Source organism: Megachile rotundata, chromosome 9 (genome assembly GCF_050947335.1).
Source record: "Megachile rotundata isolate GNS110a chromosome 9, iyMegRotu1, whole genome shotgun sequence".
NCBI classification, from domain to species: Eukaryota; Metazoa; Arthropoda; class Insecta; order Hymenoptera; family Megachilidae; genus Megachile; species Megachile rotundata.
Window position 1 is genome coordinate 13,921,162 of NC_134991.1, and position 14,758 is coordinate 13,935,919.

The 14,758-nt window shown below is 36.5% G+C and overlaps 1 protein-coding gene across 3 annotated transcripts in view; it reads right to left on the reverse strand.

Moving 5' to 3' along the window:
* Nucleotides 1-14,758, reverse strand: part of sm (heterogeneous nuclear ribonucleoprotein L) — a 240,883-nt gene that overhangs the window by 20,223 nt on the left and 205,902 nt on the right. The window lies entirely within an intron of this gene.

The following is a 14,758-nucleotide window of genomic DNA, read 5'->3' on the forward strand; positions in this document are numbered from 1 at the left end:
CTAGTATGCTTGAGTACGTTTTAGTATAGGTACATTTAAGTACGTTTTAGTAGAAGTACATTTAAGTACGTTTTAGTAGAAGTACATTTCAAACTACCTTTATACAGATTTTTGACAATGTGAGTTAGGTGCACAATTGATCATACGAAGGAAGGGAGGAAAGACTTAAGTCTTGCCATAGTTTAACTAGTGTAGGTCTCTGAAATGGTAGCTGACGCGATTCTGAATAAGATTTCCCTTTGCAAAAATGGGGTGCGAAGCTTCGTTTCTGAATTATTAAGGAAAAACGCGGACCAATCAGAGCGCGAGATTACGCGCAGGCGCGAGAGCGACAGCTTCGAGCCTAGCGGCTGAGCGCGCGTAATCCTCGCGCTCTGATTGGTCCGCGTTAGATTACCACGCGCTGGATTATTACGCGTTGGATTACTACGCGTTGATTAACTACGCGTTAGATTACCACGCGTTAGATTCCTACGCGTAGAATTACCACGCGTTGCATTACTGCGCGTTGGATTACTACGCGTTGAATATCCACGCGCTGGATTACTACACGTTGGATATTCGCACGCTGGATTACTACGCGTTGGATTACTACGCGTTGGATTACTATGCGTTGGATTACCACACGTTGCATTGCTACGCGTAGAATTACCACGCGCTGGATTATTACGCGTTGGATTACTACGCGTTGATTAACTACGCGTTAGATTACCACGCGTAGAATTACCACGCGTTGCATTACTGCGCGTTGGATTACTACGCGTTGAATATCCACGCGCTGGATTACTACACGTTGGATATCCGCACGCTTGGTTACTACGCGTTGGGTTACTACGCGTTGGATTACCACGCGTTAGATTCCTACGCGTAGAATTACCACGCATTGCATTACTGCGCGTTGGATTACTACGCGTTGAATATCCACGCGCTGGATTACTACACGTTGGATATCCGCACGCTGGGTTACTACGCGTTGAATTACTACGCGTTGGATTACTATGCGTTGGATTACCACACGTTGCATTGCTACGCGTAGAATTACCACGCGCTGGATTATTACGCGTTGATTAACTACGCGTTAGATTACTACGCGTTAGATTCCTACGCGTAGAATTACCACGCGTTGCATTACTGCGCGTTGGATTACTACGCGTTGAATATCCACGCGCTGGATTACTACGCGTTGGATATCCGCACGCTTGGTTACTACGCGTTGGATTACTATTCGCTGGATTACCACACGTTGCATTACTACGCGTTGCATAACTACGCGTTATACGAAGCTGTCAGCTACCCTCCATTTCATGAACCTAGGTATTAAATAACTAATAGAACAGTGCACCATCCCACAAGTTGTGCACCACACAAGATACGAAAGTGTACAAACAGTCAAGTCGCACAAACTGAATCAAAGCTGGTAATCCAATAAACCCCAGATTCGCGTAATTCGTTAGAAACATCATAATAAATTATCCTCAGAGAAAATGACTATGTTCCATGGAATATTTCTAAGAGAATTAAATCACTGAAAACGTAGGAAACATCATAACAACCCGTAAGAGAGCGTAAACTCGATATCGCAGAGTTCCATCGTGATAAATTCAGACGTCCAACAAATTTAGAAACGATCATACAATTATCCAGTTGAAGAAACAAACTATTACAGCAGAGAAAATAATCGTGCAATGACGTCAATTGTAAACCCTCGTAAATACTGTCCATTCACACCGGAAGAGGGAAACGGGTTAGAAAATCAAGTATAACCGAGTGGTTATGCGAAAATCAACGTTAACACCGTCGAATCTCCCATGGGATAGCCGGTGATTTATGATCCCTTCTGCAGCATGCTGGTTGATCCCGATTTCGAAATCTTTGCCAACTGAAATATTTCGACGAGCTTTCGATTATCGATACATCGTTATTTACTGCACTGATAATATCGTTATCGGTGATGAAAGTCGTTTGGTGATTTAATATTTTGAAGAGAAAATTGGGAAATTTTTGTAGTTGGATTGATGAATTTTTGGGGTTCTGAATGCTGGGATTTCAGAATTTAGGGATTGCAGGTTTGGAATTTGGAAATTTTGTGATTTGAGAGGTGAGAAATTTGGAAATTCGGGTATTCGAGAAAAATTAGTGAAATATGTGAATTTAGGAATTTTTAGAGTTTGAAAATTTAGAAGTTGGGGAATTCAAGGGGTTGGAAATTTGAAAATTTGCTGAGCATTGGAAAATTTCACAAAAATTCACAAATTTGAAAATTTGGAAATAGAACGATTTCATAGATTAGAAACTACAGTTAAGAAAGACAGTTAAATGACCGCCTCACAAGTGTCCTACACCTACCAAAACATGTCAAAATAATTTTCCTATTAATACAGCTCTTTTATTTATTTTCCAACTCCACCTCCAAACTATATTACACAAATTCAGCATTAAATAAAGATTCTGTCGCAGATTGAACCTTCCTACGATCACTTTTTCCCGATTTAAGGACGCCATTATCGGCTTGCCGGAAGCATAGATATACTGTTCGCGGTCGAAATCGCCCGATAGAGTATCGATTCCCCTTTCTACTGAATTTTCACCTAGCATCAATCAGAAACTCCGAGAGAAACTTTCGAGGACTCTATAAAAGTTGATGTCCGCACATCCGTTTGATGTTTATACTCTCGAGTCTCGAGTGGCTTGATATATGGCACTTCGCACAAAAAGCTGCGAGATTATTACGCTGGCGTGAGTAAATTTTAACTTTATACTATTCGGTTCAACTGTTATTCGGGAACTTTTTACAAAAGGTAGTTTTAATTTGATTTTATGGTGGTGTTGAAATTTTTATGTTTGCTATTTGTTCATATGTGTGAATTGTGCAGATTTTATATACATATAATTGTGTTTATTGTCAATGGCTTAGTTTATCAATATTGAGTGTATTGAAATTATATGGACAGCCTGTATGAAGTTGTATGTGTAATTATATGGACTACATGTGTATGTAGCTGTATGTGTAATTGTATGGACTGCATGTACATATGTAGTTGTATGTGTACTTATATGGACTACATGTACATATGTAGTTGTATGTGTAATTGTATGGACTACATCTACATATGTAGTTGTATGTGTACTTATGTGGACTACATGCACATATGTAGTTGTATGTGTACTTATATGGACTACATGCACATATGTAGTTGTATGTGTACTTATATGGACTACATGCACATATGTACTTATATGGACTACATGCACATATGTAGTTGTATGTGTATTTATATGGACTACATGCACATATGTAGTTGTATGTGTACTTATATGGACTGCATGTACATATGTAGTTGTATGTGTATTTTTATGGACTACATGTACATATGTAGTTGTATGTGTACTTATATGGACTACATCTACATATGTAGTTGTATGTGTACTTATATGGACTGCATACACGTTTGTAGTTGTATGTGTAGTTATATAGACTATATGTACATGTACCTGTATGTGTAATTATATAGACTACATATGTATATATGTACTTATATGTGTAAATATACGAACTACATTATATGAACCACATTTACAATAATTTACCAGAATTATGCGTAAATTATTGTAACTATTGTGTAAATTAATTACACAAATTGCTACTAAATTTAAAAACAAAAAAACATAATTTCAGCTATACAAAATTCATACACAAAAACTTCATAAACTAAATTTTAATTTCATACAAAATGTTCATAAAAATCCTAAAGCTGAATTTCGAAAACATTATAGATTGTAAAGTTTATTCGGTCTAGAAGATGAAAATTGTGTATAAAGCAGAGTGTAAAATTCAGAAAGTGTCGATGTTCAGAAGCAACGAACATTTTAATAACAGAGCTACAGAAACATCGCAGCGAATTTAAACGTACTCGAGGAACTGTACACCCGGGTCATATAGAGACTCTTACAAGTCCATGAAACTCGATATTGGCAGTTGTAGGTCTCGCCAAGGACCTTGGAGATTGCGATTTTGGATATCCTGTTCGACGGACAAACGTTTCGTTATTACCTCGTCCAATTTCGCCATTTTGAATCCGCAAATGCCGTCGTGTTTCGGATGACTTTGAACTACATTCTCTATGCATACAATGCATTTTTTGGGACGATATTCTCGTTGGAAATTTTTTTGAAACATGACTATTGCTTGTGGTTCCTGAAGGTTGATTTTTTTATTCTGACAATTTTATTGAATTTCAATTTTTTTATTTTCTTTTTAAGTCTGATAATTTTATTGAAACTCAAATTTCTTTTTTAAGTTTGACAATTTTATTCAATGTCAAATTTTTTTTATTTTTAAATTTGATAATTTTATTGAATCTCAAATTTCTTTTTTAAGTCTGATAATTTTATTGAATCTCAAATTTCTTTTTCATTTTTTTGTTTAAATCTGACAATTTTAATGAATGTCAAACTTTTTGTATTTTTAAGTCTGATAGTTTTATTGAATCTCAAATTTCTTTTTTATTTTTTTTTTAAATCTGACAATTTTATTAAATGTCAAACTTTTTGTATTTTCAAGTCTGATAGTTTTATTGAATCTCAAATTTCTTTTTTATTTTTTTTTTCAAATCTGACAATTTTATTGAATGTCAAACTTTCTGTATTTTTAAGTCCGATAGTTTTATTGAATCTCAAATTTCTTTTTTATTTTTTTTTTCAAATCTGACAATTTTATTGAATGTCAAACTTTCTGTATTTTTAAGTCCGATAGTTTTATTGAATGTCAAATTTTTTTATTTTTAAGTTTGACAATTTTATTGAAATTCTTATAAAATAAATTTTAATCAACGTTTTGAATACGAAAGCACCAGTTGCGAACCGCCATAAATCCGAAGGTTCCAGATTTCGCCATCCACCCTAATGATCCATTACCTTCTATAACGTGGCCTGTAACTTTATAAATTGCCCTACGCAAACCCTTCGGGGACCATTAAAATCGGATATTGGAACCGATGGCTTCTCAGGTAGGATAACGAAATTCTGACATACGCTGGAGACGGCTATATTGCCTGTGCTTTAATGGAAAACGTTGGGTCAGAAACGGCGAAAAATTGATTGCTTCCTTGGACGAGGCAAAAACTTGCCCACCTCGATATTAAGTAACTTAATTCGTGCGGTGCATAAGCTTTCAGGATAATAAAGGAAATGGGTAACGGTGCTTGGAAAACTTACGTAATGGAACTTGCCGTTCATTTTCGAAATTTAATCATCGAAGTTTTATTATCCCTTAAAACCGGAGGTAAATACTTAAATGTCACAGAGTAATTAGACAGTAAGGGTGATGTTAATTTTATTGACCATTTAATTTTAGTATTTTATTGATCATTTTGATTACTTAATTTTAGTACTTGAATGTACTTGAAAGGAAAGCTTGTAAGAAAACGAGATGCAATAATATTTGGAAAACTCAAAAGAGCATGAAGAGATCTAATTCTTCTCTTTTTATTAAAAAAGTTCAGTTATTTTTCTGACATACATAGAGTGAAAGATTAACTGAAATAATTCTTGAAGAACCATAAAAATATTCTCGCTAATAACGTCATTTATCAAAGGAAAAAGTTACATATAGCGAAGTAGGGTCTGAAAGAACTATAATTACACGATCACCAGAACTCACATAAAGTGGATCGTATTTTCTAGTAGATAACCCACGATCGAGGGTCCCAGGGTCTAACATCCCCAATGTGACGCCGAAAACACCCTCCTAATTGCAACAGCGGTTGACTGGAAAAAAGTTGCAAAAACTAGGGCATGTTTTTTACGCACTGAACAACAACTAGAGGGTTGTCCTCTTTTTCTGATGAAAAGACCCTAATATTAAACTTTCACTTGGGTAAAAAAGGAAAACGAACTTTGGTTCAATTTTGTGATGCAAGTTAAAATTTTAATTTATTTTTAATTTTATGGTGTCTGTAGTTGGTTTAGTGAGAAGCTAATAAATAATGAGAGAGGTTCGTTTTTATAATAGATGCTTAAATACTGCAATTTTAGGGACATAACAATTAGGAATTTTCAATTTTTCTAATTTTTAATTTTTTAATTTAAAGTTCTTGGGTTTCCACATTATTAAATTCTCATATTTACGAATTTCCACGTCTCCAAATTCTCATATTTCCGAATTCCCACATTTCCAAATTCCCACGCCCCCAAATTTTCACGCCTCCAAATTCTCACATCCCCAAATTCCTACATCCCCGAATTCCCACGCCTCCAAATTCCCACGCGCCCAAATTCTCACGCCCCCAAATTCCCACGCCCCCAAATTTCTACGTCCCCAAATTCCCGCATCCCCGAATTCCTACGCTCCAAAATTTCCACGCCCCCAAATTCCCACGCCCCCAAATTCCCACATCCCCAAATTCCCACACCCCCAAATTCCCACGCCCCTAAATTCCCAAATCCCCAAATTCCCACGCGCCCAAATTCCTACGCCCCCAAGTTCCCACGCCCCCAAATTCCCACGCCCCCAAATTCCCACGCCCCCAAATTTCCGCGCCCCCAAATTACCACATCCCCAAATTTCCACGCGCCCAAATTCCCACACCCCCAAATTCCCACGCCCCTAAATTCCCAAATCCCCAAATTCCCACGCGCCCAAATTCCTACGCCCCCAAATTCCCACGCCCCCAAATTCCCACGCCCCCAAATTCCCACGCCCCCAAATTCCCACGCCCCCAAATTCGCATATCCCCAAATTCCCATACCCCCAAATTTCCAAATCCTCCAAACACTAAACCTTGCAACCCCAAAATCTCATATTCCCCAAATCTCAATCACCTACTTCCTCCCCCATTTCTTCAACCACATTCTCCGAACAATAATCGTAATCTGCGGTCAAAACAACATTGAAACACAGAGTGCAATCGATTGTCTAACGATTTGACCATGTAATCAGAAATGCATACGTCACGTCGTTTCGAATCGAAGTGTACACAATGCGACCAATCGTAATCACTATCCTCTCTGTGGTTAATTAATAACGTCACGCGTATGTACGTACTAACTCATAGCTGGTAATCCTTCTCTATGAGCCGTGTCTCTCTGTTTCTGTTTCTGAACAGCCTCAGGTACTTCCGCTTGCGACCTTCGTGCTTTGACAAATTACTATTGGCTGACCTATTGTAATTAATATTGCGTGTAACGATTTACTGTAAATACACGTGGACGTTACACGTGAGGGACGCTTAACATTAATTTTCAGTACTGTGTTAATTTCTCTGTACATTTACTAAATTCAAAAAGCCCGCCAAATCCGATATACATAACATAGAGATACAGCGTTTTAATTTTAAGAAATGAATTCTTTTCGCGGTTTTCAAATTGTTTAAATCAAGTGCAAAATTACTGAAATGAAGCTCAAGATTTATTGAATTATTCATCAAACAATATGTAATATTATTTAAATAATATTTGAATATAACAAACAGTAATATCAGTGCTCACAATTTACTAGAAAATTTGTACCGCATTGTCTACCTGCAAAAATACCTGCGCTCGAACAATTGATTTAACAAAAGCAGGCAATTAACAAGAATGACCAAAATCATAGAATTCGCCGGAGGTAAATTTAACGAAAATACAAATTGCCGCTTTCACCGGTCAATCGCAGAGGAGTATTTCACGCGAACGAAAGAGTATTAACGCGTTACATCGATTCGAAAGGATTAACCACGCGAAAAATGGCAGTGGCACGAAGCTCGATAAAAAATAAAGAGTTCCATTCCGAAATGGTGATGTATAACGCTTGTATCCTGGCTGTCACGTTCCGTGACGTGTGGAGGTCCGAATCCGTGCACGGATGTTTGGGGATCGATAATAAACTGCACGATCGAACGGACACAGACAGAAGAGTCTGCTCGGTTTTGTGCGCAACGTTCGATAAGCATCGTGGATAGAAACCGATCCGGCGGTTTTTGCTATCGGTTGTATTATCAGGAAACGGTGATCGATGGCGCGTCAATTTGTTCCGGAAGAACGATAGCTCTCTTCGCGCGGAGATTAAAAACTCGGGATTAAGAAAGTTCCGGATTCGTGACTCGGAGCTAGCAACTTTTTAAAGATGCCTGATGGAACGATTCTTGACCAACTTACACAATTTTTTTCCGTTGAGAAATTGAAGACGTTAAGACAACGATATTAATACATTAAAAGTACTGTTACTAGTACTGTTATTATTAATAATCTGACTATGAATCTCCACTGTGGCGTTCATGTTCAGATTCTTACAAAATGGCTGATTGCCAATCTGATTTTGAAACATGTGAAACTCATAATAAATACACTATAAAATAATTAGGATTTAAAGCAGAAAGTAAATTTTAATGAGGAGACAATCGTTCAGGGTGTTCACAACTAGGTCTCTGAAATGGGGGTAGCTGACAGCTTCGTATAACGCGTAGTAATGCAACGCGTGGAAATTCTATGCGTAGTAATGCAACGTGTGGTAATCGAATGGATAGTAATCCAACGCGTAGTAACCCAACGTGTAGTAACCCAGCGTGCGGATATGCAACGTGTAGTAATCCAGCGCGTGGATATTCAATGCGTAGTAATCCAACGCGTACTAATCCAGCGCGTGGTAATTCTACGCGTAGCAATGCAACGTGTGGTAATCTAACGCATAGTAATCCAACGCGTAGTAACCCAGCGTGCGAATATCCAACGTGTAGTAATCCAGCGCGTGGATATTCAACGCGTAGTAATCCAACGCGCAGTAATGCAACGCGTGGTAATTCTACGCGTAGGAATCTAACGCGTAGTTAATCAACGCGTAGTAATCCAACGCGTAATAATCCAGCGCGCAGTAATGCAACGCGTGGTAATTCTACGCGTAGGAATCTAACGCGTGGTAATCTAACGCGTAGTAATCCAACGCTTAATAATTCAGCGCGTGGTAATTCTACGCATAGCAATGCAACGTGTGGTAATCGAACGCATAGTAATCCAACGCGTAGTAACCCAACGCGTAGCAACCCAGCGTGCGGATCTCCAACGCGTAGTAATCCAGCGCGTGGATATTCAACGCGTAGTAATCCAACGCGCAGTAATGCAACGCGTGGTAATTCTACGCGTAGGAATCTAACGCGGGGTAATCTAACGCGTAGTTAATCAATGTGTAGTAATCCAACGCGTAATAATCGAGCGCGCGGTAATCTAACGCGGACCAATCAGCGCGCTCAGCCGCTAGGCTCGAAGCTGTCGCTCTCGCGCTCTGATTGGTCCGCGTTTTTCCTTAATTATTCAAGAACGAAGCTTCGCACCCCATTTTTGCAAAGGGAAATCTTATTCAGAATCTTGTCACCTACCATTTCAGAGACCTACCCTAGTTATGAGACTATATCACTATATCACTAGTTAAAGTTTAATAAAAAATGTTAATATTAAAAGAGATAAAATTAATAATAATAAGACTAGTTATGAGAATCGCTAAATTCTCACAGAACCTGATGACACAAAACTGTCAAAAGTGATTAATGAACGCGTAAGCACTTTATTGCTATAACGCACTTCACGTTAAGTAGCACTTGTATTACATCAATTTAAATGAATTGCAAATTGCCACACTCGTCTGAAGTAATTTATTAATTCAGGGGTCCAGAAAAGGAGCTACACAGTAAAACATCAAGACTCACGAATAGTGTACTGAACAAAAACGATCTGTTTATATAAATTATAATTTCTTTTATTCAAAATACAGTAGACAAGAACAACTGCAACTAGACAAGTACTAAAATCAACACAAATTACAAAAATTTTCAACCTTATCCTTGTAGCTGCCATTTATGGATCCTTCAATTGTAACAGAAAAGTAAAGAAAGGTAAAGAAAATTATTTGAACAAAATTACTTATTAATACAACATATAAAATTGCTTATATAGGTAATTCAAGTTACAACTACATACAAAAGGTTTCCACTGAACCGTCATAAAAATAAAATTCAGTAACGTAAAGGCGTACATGAATAAAATGAAGAGTCGCGTGATTTAGGGAATACCAACCTCAAAATTTGTTAAACAGATGACAGAGACAGAGAGGAAGAGAAAGAAACATATTCCGGTATATGTTGTATACACCGTTTCTTGAACGTGACTTACCGTGCTCAACCCCCTCTCGAGCTTTCGAGAAACACGAACGATTTAGTCCGCGTGTTCACGGACTTGTAATCACTCTCACTCGTCGAAAGTAGTAGTAGTAGTAGTAGTAGGTAGTAGTAGTAGTAGTAGTAGTAGGGGAGAAGGTGTAAGAGCCGTAGACCTGCCCTAAGCCCCAACATTCTCACCGGGCCCTGACTCGGTTCCACCGTGAATCCATCATCACCGTCAAGTGAACAACGCGTAGGCTGCATCTGCACACAGACAAACATTCCAACATAACAACCCCCATGTTCTTGTATCCACGTTCCGTTTGGACGTTCTCCTTCCGTCACATATCGTTTTTCTATCACGGTGTCTCTGCCGACACACATCGTCGGGCCTCTCCGGTCCCGTTTGTACACCTTTATATACGTATATACATACACACATATAGATACTTTGTTACTTGATGTTGTGCTTGTTGTTGTTGTTGTTGTTACTGTTTGTTTTCCTGCGGGGGACAATGGGGTACGTAGTACGTACGTCGTGTATATATACACATACATGTGTGTCTTCCTCTCTTTTAGGTTAGTCTTATATTACAGTCGATCCCGTTTCTTCGATTAATACATATATTATATATAAACATATATAATATATATATTTCCTTCTACATGTAATATCTCCTTCTCGACAGTGTGCGACAAGAAAAGGGTATGTGTACAGACAGTATATACAGATGCAAGAGACAGATAGAAAAAATATATATACATCTTCTCTGTTCAGAAACGGGTAAACGACAAGGGAATGTATATTCTCTCTGTGGAGGTGCATCTTTCCGAGAATCTTCGTAACTTTCATTTTTGATCTTTTTTATAATTTCTGGACAGTGGTCGATCGAATGTTTGTCTGTGAGTGCACTGGTAGCCATTGCGAGAACGTTGTGGTGGTGAGCATTTAATACCGGAGGGTTTTATGCGACATATTTCGCTTTGCCGAGGGGTTGCAACCCCGACTTTGTTAAAGTTATCGGGCACTCGGTGGTTGTGGTGCTAGTGGTGGTGGTTATGTAGAAAATTATCTGACGGTTTTTTTTGCGTCCCGATGACTGGTGATCCCGGCAGATCTACGGCGTATTTTGTGTGATAGTACCGGTATTAATCTTATGTTCATGTTGTTCGTCTTGCCTGTTGTTTCTGTTGTTACTGTTTCTGTTAAACAATATATATATCTGTTCATGTGATCGGATGTCTGTCGTTTTCTGTGCTCCCATAAGGTTCATCCACGCCTCTCGTTTCGTTCTCTCCCTCGGGTTCTTGACACCTGCGATATTTTTCCGGGCGTATCCTCGTGTCGTGTGTACGAAGAATGCGTGAATCTTCCGGTCGTTGATAGCGAAACGTCCCGATTAACGAGCTGAACGACAGAATATTATGCGGAGGGGTCGATCCGGAGATAGAAAACGTACCCGGCAGTCCCCCGGGGATCGGGGAGGCGGCACTCTATCGCGATCGACGTGGATGCTCGGAGAACAAGAAGCGAAGGAGAGGAACGGCGAAGAAAGATAAGGAGACGGGACAAGAGAAGAGATATCGGGCCGGGTTTCAAAGCGTTTCCCCACCGATAACGGAATTCATTTCCCGTGTTCGAGAGCTCCGATGGCCCCGAGCAACCCCTGGATTTTTCAGGGCTCCTTCGTCTTGATTAACTTCGACACTCCACGAACCGCACCACTCTGCGATCCTGTCGCGGAAAAAGGAGGCGCGAAGGGCCACGATACCGGTGTCGACGTCAACCTCTTTCAATTTCTTCGATTTTTAACGACACTATTCCTTCGACTAATTAACTTACAAATTCACATCTACCTTTTTATTTTTTTATCTACCTTATTTTCTTTTTTTTCATTTTTAGTATTATGTTGCAAATAACTCGGACATCTAGTTAAATGGAATGAAGTTCTTTCGTACAAATTTATTTATTAATCTTGGAGTGGACCTCACAAAGAGATTGAAGTTTCATAAATTAATTCAAATAGGGATTTATAAGAATCCTTGTCTTACAGGGTGTTTCAAAATTAGTGTACGTTCTCATAATTATGTAGGAACCTAACTAAATATGAAGCACCCTGTATAAGAAAGATTTAGCAGTCACATTAAATAATTTCAGTGAAATAAACAAAATTTAGAAATTCATGTCAATTAATAAATTAAGTGAATTGGAAATTTATATGAAGATAGTAGAATTCATTTGATCGTGTCAATTAATAAATTAAGTGAATTAGAAATTTTTATGAAGATACTAGAAATTCATGTCAATTAATAAATTAGGTGAATCAGAAATTTATATGAAGATACTAGAAATTCATGTCAATTAATAAATTAGGTGAATTAGAAATTTATATAGAGATACTAGAAATTCATGTCAATTAATAAATTAGGTGAATTAGAAATTTTTATGAAGATACTAGAATTCATTTGATTATGTCAATTAATAAATTAAGTGAATTATTCATTCATATGAAGATACTAGAAATTCATGTCAATTAATAAATTAGGTGAATTATTCATTCATATGAAGATACTAGAAATTCATGTCAATTAATAAATTAGGTGAATTAGAAATTTTTATGAAGATACTAGAATTCATTTGATTATGTCAATTAATAAATTAAGTGAATTATTCATTCATATGGAGATACTAGAAATTCATGTCAATTAATAAATTAGGTGAATTAGAAATTTTTATGAAGATACTAGAATTCATTTGATTATGTCAATTAATAAATTAAGTGAATTATTCATTCATATGAAGATATTAGAAATTTATGTCAATTAATAAATTAGGCGAATTAGAAATTTATATGAAGATACTAGAAATTTATGTCAATTAATAAATTAGGTGAATTATCCATTCATATGGAGATACTAGAAATTCATGTCAATTAATAAATTAGGTGAATTACAAATTTATATGAAGATACTAGAAATTCATGTTTAAACTAATATTTATTTTGACAGGAAATAAGTTGCATAAAATTTTCATTTTACATAAAAAATTTCTTACATATTTAAGAATGTGAACTGAATACAAATGGTGTTAGATTTATAAGTTTCCGTACTAGAAAAAAATAATTGCAAATATTAAAATTGAATTGCAAATGTAATTGTACTTGATAATATTATAAAAATAAAGTTTCTTGTAATCTGATGATTAAATTCGACTTGAAATCAAAATATTAAGTAAAACTTATAAAAAAATGAATATATCCAATGACTCACGATGGTTCATACTGTACGTTAAAGAACAAAATATTAATTTTTAATGATAAAATATTGTGATCAGTAAAAAGTACTATTAACAAATTTAACTACTCGAAATTGTACTGAAATTGTACTTGAAAGTTGCCTTAAAATTAGAAACTGTGACTTACACGACAGAGTATCAATGTTTCAAATTTTTTTAAAATCCACATTTCACAGAAAAAATCATTATGCGATCACATTACTGACTTCACCAACAATAATCATTGACTCGAATAAAATTTCCATCCGAAAAGATTGAAACGACAATCGTAGCCCTTTAGGAGTTCCACAAAGGAGAACAGGTAAACGGAAAGACGCCCTAATAATGCTAAGGCTTAACTACTGGTTGCACACTACGCTGCAGGCCGCCTCTCTTTATATCGCATTCTCGCAGATGCACGCAGCTGGCATGATCGAAAGGGATGAAAGAACGCGTGTAAAGCTTTCACAGCCGTGTGTCACCGTCGAGACGAGATTTGTCGAAACGTTTGTACGGTTTCCGTTTGCTCGTTAAAACGCATCAGAACGCATCGTGTTGCTCGAATTTCATCGGGTAACGAACGAGTTCCCCCCCATTCGATTTCGCGTGTGTAATTTTAGATATTAGCGGAGGGAACTATGTTCGATTAGTTTGACGTGCGGGTTTCGACGAGGAAAGTGATGGTTTCCTCGATTCTGCGATAATTCTTGGAGATGCGTTGTGTCCATGTTCGATTTAATGGCTTGTTTCAGTGAAAGTGTTGCCAAGAATTTTAGGAAGATTTAATGAGACAGTTTTTATTTTATGTTTAAACGGTTTGTACTAAGATGCATTGTTTTATTCTGTTCTATGCAACTAATCTTTACTATTACTATGTACATAAATTGATGATTGTATAAATTGATAATTGAATAGCAAAATATTTTAGCAACAGTTATTCTAAATTTTCTGAAATGTATTTTTGAAATGTTTGTATTAGGCAAGAAAGTTCAACCCCTCTAAATAAAATGTTTTAGCAAAACCATGATTAAAAATGTATTTATAAAATTTTTTAAATAGTTAAGAAAATTAAAATCTTCAAAATAAAATGTTTTATTAAAAACATGACTTAAAATGTATTTTAGAAATTTTTTAAATAGTCAAGAAAATTGAAATCCTCAAAATAAAATGTTTTAGCAAAAACATGATTTGAAATGTATTTTAGAAATTTTTTAATTAGTCAAGAAAATTAAAATCCTCAAAATAAAATGTTTTAGCAAAAACATGATTTAAAATGTATTTATAAAATTTTTTAATTAGTCAAGAATATTGAAATCCTCAAAATAAAATGTTTTAGCAAAAACATTATTTAAAATGTATT